This window comes from Lactuca saligna, chromosome 4, assembly GCF_052625555.1.
Source record: "Lactuca saligna cultivar CGN05327 chromosome 4, ASM5262555v1, whole genome shotgun sequence".
Taxonomy (NCBI): domain Eukaryota; kingdom Viridiplantae; phylum Streptophyta; class Magnoliopsida; order Asterales; family Asteraceae; genus Lactuca; species Lactuca saligna.
The window spans coordinates 223,337,705-223,350,133 of NC_136420.1; positions in this window are offsets into that span (position 1 = coordinate 223,337,705).

Sequence of the window (12,429 nt, forward strand, 5' to 3'; positions counted from 1 at the left end):
GTAGATGCGCTTGCAGCGAAGATCAGGGCTTTCCAGCTAACCGCAGAGGAGACACATGCAACTCTTGATGTTGTGATGGGTATGTATCTTCTCCTTATCTCTTTATTTATATTGAATTCTTGCTTATGTTTATTTGTTTTAGTTTAGGATCGTTCCTTATGAATGGTATCTCTGTTTTAGTATTAATTGATTCGGGGGCTACCCAATCTTTTGTGTTGCTTGCGCTTAGAAAGAGATTTATTAGAGCTTTGGGTGAGCTGGATTGTCCTCTTGATGTGGAGATTATTGATGATAGGATGCTTACGGTTCCGATGGTTCATCAGGGTTGTACTCTGCATTTGTTCAATGAGCGGTATCCGGTTGATCTGGTTCCCATTCCTATGCGTGGGAACAAGCTCATTGTAGGCATGGATTGGTTGAGTCCTAGTAAGGAAGTAATCGACTGTGAGCAGCAGTTAGTGTGGGATCGGACCCCAAGTAGGGAGAGTTGGTGATTCAGGGTGAGAGACTGCAGCATGGGCCGGTTATGTATTCTGCAGTGAGGGCCAGACTCTATCTTCAGCAGGGTTGCTCAGGCTTCATCAACAATGTCATGGATACCCAGGATAAGGGTAAGGCAACCATGGATGATGTAGCGATCATTCAGGATTATCCGGCTGTGTTCCTGGAGTCTTTTCTAGGGGTACCTTCGGAGAGGCAGGTGGAGTTCAGGATTGATTTGGTTCCAGGTGCGGCTCTGATAGCCAAAGCACCTTATCAGCTGGCACCTCTCGAGATGTAGGAGTTATCTACATTGCTGCAGGAGCTTTTAGACAAGGGATTCATTAGGCCGAGGATTTTGCCTTGGGGAACCTCGATTTTGTTCGTGAGGAAGAAGAACGGGTATCATCATATGTATATCGACATCAGGAGTTGAATAAGGTGACGGTAAAGAATCGTTATCCCCTTCCTAGGATTGATGATCTTTTCGACTAGCTTTAGGGTGCATCTTGGTTCTCCAAAATTGATTTGCGATCAGGTTATCATCAAATGCGATTTTGGGATGAGGATGTGAAAAAGACAGCTTTTCGGACTTGATATGGTCATTATGATTGCGTGGTGATGCCATTTGGCCTTACCAATGTTCCAGTTGCGTTCATGGATCTCATTATCACACCCCCAAACCAAGGATGGCAGAAACATCCGGGGGCGGAGGACTTCATGTATAGTATCACAACAATGACTATAATAGTGCTCAAAGTAAATACAACCATCATAAATATAATCGAGAAAGTTACATGGTTTTATAAGAGTACATGTTTCAAAATCGATTACAATAAAATGATAAAATGTTTTCTCTAACAACGAATCGTTCCATTCTCAAATGCTGGTAATCACCTGTTTTTATTAATTACCTGAGAATACAAGTAAATTTTGAAAGAGTGTCAACGATTACGTTAGTGAGTGCGTAAGCTTTTGTATATAGAGTTGAAAAACCTTCTTTGTAAATGTAGTATATTATGGGTTTTGAGCATCCTAACACTCATATGATGTACATGAAACCCTATAAACCTTGGATCTATGTTTTCTCTATTATACATGCAAATATTTAATATTCCAAGGTTTTAATCCTAACTAGCATAATATGAAGCAACTGTACTCACTACTAGAAAAACAGCCTTTTACGACTCTCATTGCACGTCGTAAAACGCTCAGACGATGCGCAAATGCGCGTCAAGGAATGCCCTGTTATAAAGAGAGACGACACACATTTACGATGCGCATTTATGACGCGCATTTACGACGCGCGGTGATGACACACAATGTGTATCAAGGAAGGCACTGTCATAAAGGAAGACGACACACATTTGCATGTCGTAACCTTACGACACGCGTGTTTATGACAAACAATGCGTATCAAGGAAGCCCCTGTCAAGAAAGGCCATGTCGTAAATAAAGATGACAAACATTTTTGCGTATCATAATTTTAAATGTTAAAAAAAATATTATTTACAGATTGACTAATTTTCAAATTAAATTTTCATTTAATGTCTCATAATAGAAAATAAAATACCATATACAAAAAATACAATTCATTGCATAAAATTTATTGTCATACAAATAACAAACTTTATTTCATATTCATACATATGATTACATTATTCATTAAAAAAATATATACCTACATCTTCCCCTAAAATGTTATTACATGATGTTGGCCACTTCATTGATGGATCACCAAGAGGAAAACCAACAACTGCCCTAAAATGTTCCATGATGTGCCGATACTCATGTCCTGTAACTTTAAACATTTAACAAAGTAAAATATCTCCTATAAATAAAATTGCACAAGAAACAACACAACAAGTATCAACCTTGTGGTAGGTCATATGTGGAAAAGGAAAAAAGAACAATATGATACATGATTAGCCATCTCAATCTGCCATGTGTGCAATAATCTTCTACACCATCTCAATCTGCCAATAAAAAAGTGATTTTGTATGAACTAATAGCAACACCTCACCTATATATATAGTTGTTTGTTTTGTACTTAATATAGAAACAAATAGTTGATATTAATAGAGAAAGTACCATTAAGTCCTAATTTTACAAATTTGTGCTCATTTATATGTTATTTTCATTTTTCAAGTGCATTTTCATTTTATAAAATATATTTTTTAACAAGAACTTGATTAAAATATATTTTTTTTATCAATCATACTATTTAGAGTTTAGAGTTTCACCTTTTGCCTTGAATTTGTGGTTGTAATTTTAGAAGACTTCACTAGCTGCATTGTTGTTTCAACAGCTTTACTCCCACCAATAAAATCCGGGTGTGAAGTGTTTATATAATCCATCTGCAAAAGATATTGGATATCACTTTATAGGGTTAGATGCAAGAAAAAGAAATGTACTTTCATGAGCTTAACCAAAAGTTGCTTCCCATTTTTTATTATAAAAAAAAAAAAAAACAACCCTCGTGAGCTTAATCAATGCAACAGTTCAGTCTACTACTTGCATGGTTAATAGAAATTGCTATAAATTATTATAAAACTCAAGAGATTAGAAAAAAAGTACCTTCATTGTGAAATATGGCTTTCTGTCCAAGGCGCATCCTATGTTCCTAAAAAAAAAAGAAAAAGAAATATCAATACTAAAAGAATAATGTTTAAAAAAAAATCTTTAAGGGGACAATACCATGAATAGTGAAATCACATAATATGCTGCCTAATGACAGACCTCATGCTTCAATTTAGAATCTAGTTTCTTCATCAGTTCATGAAGCAACCTCTAAATCATATTGATGTTAAGTAATATAAACCAAGTAATGAACTTACTATTAAGCAAAGAAAGAAACTAACCTTATTTTTTTTACATGAAAGAGTTGAAAGTCCAGCATCTGTAATGTGGCAAACATCTAAGTTAGGTGATCTAAAAGTTGATAATCCAGATAGATTTGATAAACCTCCATCCATGATAACAGTGAATGAAAGATTTAAACTTTGGAGATTCATCAACCCTTCAACAGATTTTATAAAAGATTAATTAATTAATCCTTAAAAATCAAATTATGAAATTTATATTTCTTAATTTTAGTTAGAAAAATGTATAACCTGAGAGATGGCAATGACCATTGCTTCTAACTTTTGTATCAGACAACTCCAAACATTTCAAACGATGAAGGCCTGTCATTTACAAATATATGCATCAACATCTATATATAAAAACGTATAAGCACTAAAAAATACATGTTAGATAATTAGCAAAAAAGGTATTTAATATGAATAAGAGTATCTATTCCGCTACGTTAATTATCAAAAACATATTCGACTTTATACATGTTTAGTATAAAACATAAATAAAAAAAATAAGGAAAGGACAAGAAGCACCTTTATGTACCAAAACAACATCTACAATATCATTGAATCCCAAATTGAGTACTCTTAACGCCTTTAGCCCTAAAAGCACACCCATTAAATTAAAATTATATTATAGACTAACATATTTAAGGAATTTTTTTTAGCTTTAAGCTACCCTCAAGAAGACTTACTTGATAAAGCCTCAACATCTGTAGGGTTAATTAGATATAATAAGAATAAGAAGATCATATACCTGTCTGCGAATTGATCGAGACAAACTAAAAGCCCCAGAATTCTCATGATCTGTAGTCATTGACAGCATCACAGTACTTGTTAGACAATAATCAACCATTCCTTCCACTTCTGCCCAACCTAATGTACCAATAATTCCAACAAAAAATTAACCATCATATTATCTTCTTAACAGTTAACAGATAAAAAAAAACTCTATAGTCTACCTCCATAAGATGTATAGCATCCCAACCTCCCTCGTTCAGGTAACCTCGCACACCGTGTGCATACTTTGATCCATCTTCATTTATATCATAGTTCAAACTTTAAATATTAATATTACTCAACAGGATACAAAAATGGACTATATGTGATGTCCACTGTCAAAACTGACCTTTTTTTATCAAGAAGCAAGCCATGAAGCCTTCCTTTTCATCATCCTCCCATAAGTACACTAATGAAGTACCACCTTCATAATACCTTTAAACCCCCAACATTCAACATACATATACCAATTTTAAATTAAAACACAGCATTCATATTTCTTTCATATTATAGAATAAATCCAACATACAAATGAGGTGTAAGTAAAGGACCTCAATGGTCACGATATACACTAAAGACTTCATTTGCTTCTATTTCAAGTGTCCTCAATTCAGGAGATGGATACAGCCCCCCTTGTAATGGAGGATGGTATTTATTTCACCATGGTGATCTAGAAAGTACAACCAACCAAACAAATATTTCACATTATCAAGAACCAAAAAAACAACATTACTATTACTAATTTAAAAAGACGATTAATCCTATTCCTATCAGACCAGATCACTAAATTGGAAATAAAAGGTACATATGCTCTTTAGTCTTTATCTATGTCTTTAAGACAAATAACGCTACACACAGGCCCTGTTTTTGTTTTAATGTTAAATGATTCTTATATAAAGTCTTGTCTTGATAAATGGAATTAAAACAAGTATTTGAGAAAGTGGTTGTACATTCAGGGGAAATGGACAAGTGAGGAAAAATTTATCAAAAAGTTAGCACCCAATAAGTCCTTGACTCCTTTCAACATCAAGTCAAAAGAAACACTCTTATATAGATTACTAGATGATATTGTCCCCATTAAGACCATTAAGTAGCAAACATACATAACAATATATGTTAGCCTACTGTGCTGCATGATAAGATGTGATCTAGATAACTGCTAGGCCAACAACTCATAATTGATTATGAGGAGGCTCAAGAAAGGTACATCATCTAGTAAAAAAATGCAAGATTGCACTTTTCTTGCAATAACTTTTAAAATGATTCATGATTGTATCAAATAAGGTGATTGACAAGGCAAGTGACGAGATATGATGATATTCATTGTTACGTGTATGAGTCAGCATCTCTATTATAGTCACACAAGATGAATTCTTTAGCACTATCCACATCACATAACACCTGTTTGCAATGAAAAAGCTTAATTAAACGAAAATCAAACACACAACAACATTACCATTAACGAACAATTACCATTTGTTTGAGATGGATTACCCTACTCAAACGACAAGCACGGAGCAAGGCAGTCCAAGCAAAGACATCCTACTTGCTTGGTGTTGATACGATGAAACTTAAAGCTTCATTTAGTTGTCCAGCCTTGATTAGCATGTTAATGATACACATATAATGGTCTAAACCAGGTTTGACACTGTTCGGTTTCATTAACTCGTACATATAGTAGAACCCTTGTTCCACAAGCCCCACATGCCCCAGATGCCCACATGCACCCAGTCCTTTTGCAGAACATCTTTCGAGGTCCAACTTTGACAAATTGACCAACCCTGAAAGTACACTCAATCCTTTTGCAGTGATGTTTGTGTTCCTCTTCAAACTCAAACTTGTCAAGTTTGAAAGACCTGAAAAAAAAAACAATAATAATAAGATTGTTTCCTTCAAATTCAATAAAGAATCAGTACAACAGATTACCAATAATGCATCCGAGCCCAACATCAGAGATATGTTCACAAAAATTAAGGTTTAAAGCCTCAACATTCTTGCATTCTTTAATATGTAACAAAACAGAATCTGTAACATCAGAACTAGAAAGATCTGCAGAAACTAAAGATGATCCCTGTGAAGAGATGTACGAATAGAGTGCAACAAGCACTTCATTATGCTTCTCTCTACTAAGAACCTTAATGATTGCACCCCCCTTGTGCTTCAGTCTTCTTACAATAATAATAAAAAATAAAAAACTGCAAGACCTAAAGATCCACCAAAGGAATCTCCGACCAGATAAATTAGCTTCTTTGTAGATGAAGCATGTCCAGGCCTCACAGTTTCTTAAACAAATTGAATCAAATCTTCATATAACAAAAAATAGTTAATAAAATAGCTTCTAGTAATGTGTGAGTATATAAAAGCATATTAAAAATAGTTTCTATATAGGTGTAAGCAGCAGAATAGGGGAACCTGCTTTCTGGTAACACCAATGGCTCCTAAGTGACTATATACGTCCTCACAATCCATAATATATCATAAGAAGGAAAGACACAAGTTGAAAGAGGATTGGACAGTGGTCCTTGTGTAGAATGACTACAACATAAAGCCCGAGTTTTTCACCAAAAACATGTTGCCCTAGCTCATGATATCTATCAAATCTATTTCCTGGAACCATTTCATGCATTTCCACCATTCTCCATAGTGTGTAGAGTGTAATAACCTAGGATAGGACTAGTACTGTGCTTCCAAAGCCCCTGAATCAAACAGATTGTATATTTTGAAAGTGGATTTTGTGTGGGGATTTTCATCGAACATGTTGTGTGCATTGTTTAAACCAAAAAAGAATCTTACAGAGAAGACTTGGATTGAAGGAAAAGTGATACCATACAAGTTGAGATACGGCGTAATGAAGACTAAGGACACCGGCACCAACCATGGCGGTGACATTGTGAAAGGCTGAGTAGCACCACTTTGCGTTTCTGGAGGATGTCACTGGAAAGAAAAAACCATTTGAGTCTTTTCCTCTACCAGGCTCTGATTCCATGATTTTAACAAACTGATTCTTGGATTTGACCGTCAGGAAATCATTTGAAGCTTAATGATGATCTATTACCTGTTGTAGCGAAGGAGATGCAGGCAGAGTCTCGTTGACGGGCAGCTCGTAGGTCAGCGATGGCGGCGGAGAAGAGAGATCGGTCGCAGGAGAAGGTGTTGAGGAAATGATCGTAGAGGAGGGTGGAGGAGCAGAGTTTGTTTCCACTGAAGATGAAGATGAAGGACCTAGGACTTTTTCTTGCTAAGTAGAAGAGATAGGGGATTAATTTTTGGGATTGAATTGGCAGGGGTAATTTTCGTCGATTTCATTTCCCACCTAAATCACGTGTTTCACTTAAAAATTATAAAGCGACACATTTACATGACGCACATTTTATGAAAGGCGCCCTCCGTATTTATTTATTTTTCTTTTCTGGCACTAATTTTAGGGCGCGCACAAATAGCTGCCCTCTATCCTTCAAATTTTGCAAAACTGACATTATTTTTTAGGGCACTTACAAGTGCGCGTCCTCTATCAGCGAGTGTCATTGTTTGCGCATCATTAAAGGTCTGTTTTCTTGTAGTGACTACAAAGCCTAATTAGATGACATACCTTTTGATGGAGCTTGAAGTCTTGAACTTTTAAAAGCTTAGTGCCGCAAGTGTTGCACCTCAAATGCAATCACACAACACCAAAAACAACTTGGAATAACTTGAGAATAAGGATAATTAGGTTCACACTTATGAAATTGGTTTTTCCCTCAATATGTACTATACACTAGTCCTTAACTCAATTTCATGAACCATAGACCTCTTTATATAGTGTAGAGGATTAGGGTTACATTCTTGTAAACCCTAATACCCATGCCCTTTCATTTCCATAGGATCCATGGGTTAAAAGCTCCATGGACTATCCATGCAAGCTTAGCCCAACCTAAATGAACTTGGCCCACCACATATATATATATATATATATATATATATATATATATATATATACACATATATATATATACAAATACATATATATATATATATATATATATATATATATATATATATATATAAGAGTCCATATTTAATTAGTTCCTTTTTATCACTAAATTAATTCTAAATTAATTCTCTATCAATACTAATTAAATAATACGATTTCATATTAATATATTAGAACTTATAATATATTAATATAAATCACTAGTATTGTCACACCCCAAAAATCAAAGGCGGAAACATTTCCGGGGTGGACTACCACGTTGTGTATCAAATCCAATGTACATAGTAATCACAGTAAACAAACATTACATTACATATATATGAAAGTTTACATTTGTTTCAAAAGTAAAATTATACAAAATATACATATGCATCATATTAACAAAAGTTGAGACGAGTCTTCCACGCACTCTGTCTTCATCAAAAGATATCACCGGGTACCTGTCTAACTTGGACCTGAGAATAAAAGCGATTTGAAAATCAGCATAAAGCTGGTGAGCTCATAAGCGGTTTTGTTTTATGAAAATGTATCGATTTCCTTTAGTTTCCGAAAAGATTTGTTGTCCAAGAAAATCCCATATTTTCTTATGTGAAGTTGGTTTAGTTATCATTTGTTACCAATTCGACTACGTGTTGTGTTTTATCCCAGGAAAATCCCATATTTTCCTAATTGTAAGATCGGTTATATATCACAAAGTATAGTTTAATACACAAAACTATATGATGAAAATCTTGGGATCACTATCCCGAAAGAGGTATAAGATAGTTTGACACATATGAAAGTACGGATTTAAGATCATAGGACTACCGTCCCGGACTAGACACGAGATAATTTGATATATATAGAAATATAGATTGAAAACCATGGGATCACTATCCCGCATAAGTTATAGTTAAAGACCATGGGGAAAGACATCTCGTACAAGTTATATATGCAAAACCATGGGATCACTATCCCGTATAAGATACAGTTACAAAACCATGGGATCACTAGCCCGCATAAGATATAGATACAAACCATGGGATCACTATCCCGTATAATATATAGACACAAAAGCATGGGATCACTAGCCCGTATAAGATATAGATACAAAACCATGGGATCACTATCCCGAACTAGATGTAAAATAGTTTGATAAAAACCATGGGATCACTATCCCGAAAGAGATATAGAAACAAACCATGGGATCACTATCCCGAATAAGACATAGATATGAAACCATGGGATCACTATCCCGAAAGATATAGATATAAAACCCAAACAGTGAATAAGCTAATATTAATACATGTTGTGAGTCGGGTAACCATGCTAATACGACAACGTAACCTCCTTGACGTTTGTCAGACGTCGAAACGATATCCAGAAATTTGTCACCCCAGGCGTGCCCGCCTAACTGTAACTAGCAGTTAAGGTGTGGGATTGTCAGTCCCGAATAGATCTATTCACAAATTCCGCGCTCTCCCTCCATGAGACTCTAGTAACACTTCTGGGGAGGATTTACTGATCATCCATAAAGGGTAGTGACTATCTCACAAACCAGTACTAAACTATTCACAGTTTTTTCATAAGATATCGACATACAGAAGATTACGGAGCATAGTACAGTAAATTATAGATACATACAATGAAATTATCTGACAATACATTTGAATGATACGGAGATAAACTGAATCAGACATAGTTTATCTAATAACTTGATATAGATATCAACATATGATAGAAAGAACAGTAAAGACCCCCAAATTATTCCCATAATAATTTGATTAGTTTGATAGTTTCCTTAACTAAAATTCATTTAGTTGTAATTGATAAGTCATTCCTTATGCTCAGCATAATACATAAGGAGTAAAAGAGTTTATAAGGTTGTTAGATATATTTTGAAACATATCAATGTTATGATTTGAAAACAGTTATAGTTTGCTTGTATTCCCCCTGAAAACAGTGAAAACAGTGAAAAAGCCGTAGGGGTATGAACTCACCGGACGAGATATGAGACGGTTTGGATGCTAAGAGTTGATCCAGAACTTGTAAACACATGAGGTTCCTAATTATGATGTAAAGATACACATTTGTATCTAATTAGGACTTAGATTGATTGTTGCATAGGGACAATTGCTTCAAGTCGTGAAAACACTCCGATACAAGTGTTTGGAGGGACCCGGGTGGCGTTTAGGGACATGAATGATGCAAGGGACCTAGGAAATGAGTTGGGACTTCAAAGGAACACCCCCTTTAAGGAGTTTATGGCCACAAGACCCATTCCCCATGAGTTTACGGCCGTAAACTCATGGTGGGGTCAAATATGGGCAAAAATGACTTCAAACACTTAGGGGAATTTTTCTAGGCTTGGTTTAAGGACTTGAAATGATTTTAAAACATCAAATAGACCCACTTATGGGAGTTTACGGCCTAGCATGGCTTCATGGCCGTAAACTCCTATTTTCTCATGAAAATAGTGTTAAATGGTGCTAGAACAAATCACATGTGATTGGTAGAATTATTCCAAGGCCTAACATGAGTTTGCATGGGACATTTGAGGGGTTTATGGAGTTTACGGCCTATTAGAGACCCCCTCATGGCCGTAAACTCTTCTATAGGGTGATACAAAGTGTTTTAAGGCTTAAAACTTTCATGGAAGGGCTTCTAAAATTCATCTAAAAGCTTTAGGGGTGTTTAGTTAGCATTCTAACATCATGAATCAAGGAGTTTACGGCCCAAGAACAAGCCTTGGCCGTAAACTCTTAGAAATCCCACAAATAATGTGTTGAAGGCCCTTAAACTATTTTTGGTTGGTCCTATGATTTATTCCAAGGCTTTTGGTGGTGTTGGATGGCTTTCTAACACCTTAGAATTGAATTTATGCCATGTTTTGAGGAGTTTACGGCCCAAGCACATGCTTTGGCCGTAAACTCACATAAGTCCTTCAAAAATCATGTTTCAAGTGTCCAAATGCTAAAACCAATGTTCTATAATTCATATCTAAGTCATACTAGTGATTTGGAAGGGTTTAAGGTCAAGAAAACCCCTTAAATATGAGTTTACGGCCCAAGTTTGTGCCTTGGCCGTAAACTCCTTCAAAGCCTTCAAAATTCATGTTTTAAATGTTCTAAGCTCATATCTTGAAGTCCCTTAGCCATATCTAAAGTCCAAATGACTTTAGGAAGGAGTTTAAGGGCTTAAAACCCTTCAAATTGGTGTTTACGGCCTAGGCAGCCTCCTGGGCTGTAAACTCATATATATTGTCCCATTTCATGATAAAATGTTGAATTTGGAAGCCAATTATGCTATAGATTAAGGCTAGGAAGGTACCTTAGAGATTTGAAGCCCTAAATTTGAGTTTTGGACCCTTAAACTTGGATTTAGGAGAGAGGTTAGAGAGAGAGTAGAGAGAGAAGGAAAAAGCTTCAAATGGATGCTAAAACACGTTTATATATGTCCTAAAACTTGTACGCGGTGGAATTCTACCCGATACCGACGTCAAACGCGGCTTTTGGTCGTACCCGATTAAGTTTCCGTCACCCGACGGGGACATTTTTAAAACTTATGAAAATAATGATTTTGGGTTAATAACATAAGTTCCTGAGTGATTTAGACACTCATTAAAATAAAATAATCATATAAGTTCAAATAATTATCCCAAAGAGAAAACGGAACAAATTTGATAACGGCGACCTTTCGGGTAGAACGGGTTTTGGCGACGAACAATTTCGGGTTGTTACATTATCCCCCCGTTAGAGGGAATTTCGTCCCGAAATTCAAAGAATAAGATATAGATCATGAGCTTCAATTAGACTCGAATGGATTTGCTATTTCGGATCTTCACTTTCTCAAGAGGAATCGGGTCTTTACTGGGCGTTCTAGTGAATTCTCACTATTGGAACGTGTCCTTGTTTCGTACCTTGACTCTCTCTCAATCTACGTTATCAATTGGTTTTCTCATGGAAGTTCCAGCCCTGGACGACTTCGGTTTCCTCAAGGAATCACTAGGGTTTCGTTGGGTAGAAGCTTCTAAGGATTCGAGACATGATGTACTGGATAGATGTTAACAAGTTCTACGACTATCGGAACCCTGAAGATTGTACAATCAATCTTTACGAGGACCTCGAAAAGTATGATGTGGAACTAAACTTTAGACGTTAGAATGAAATTCCCGGAAACTCTTCGGGGCAAACATTTAGTAGAAAGGGCTACTAACTTCCCGTTTCTCAATGACCACAGAAACGAGGGATGTGGTAATTCGTATCAGGAAAACTCTTGATTTTTAAAGCATGACACAATACGAAAGTTTGATGCGAAGATCATGAGAGTTAGGTCGAGGAAAAAGATATAGACAGGCGACCCTCT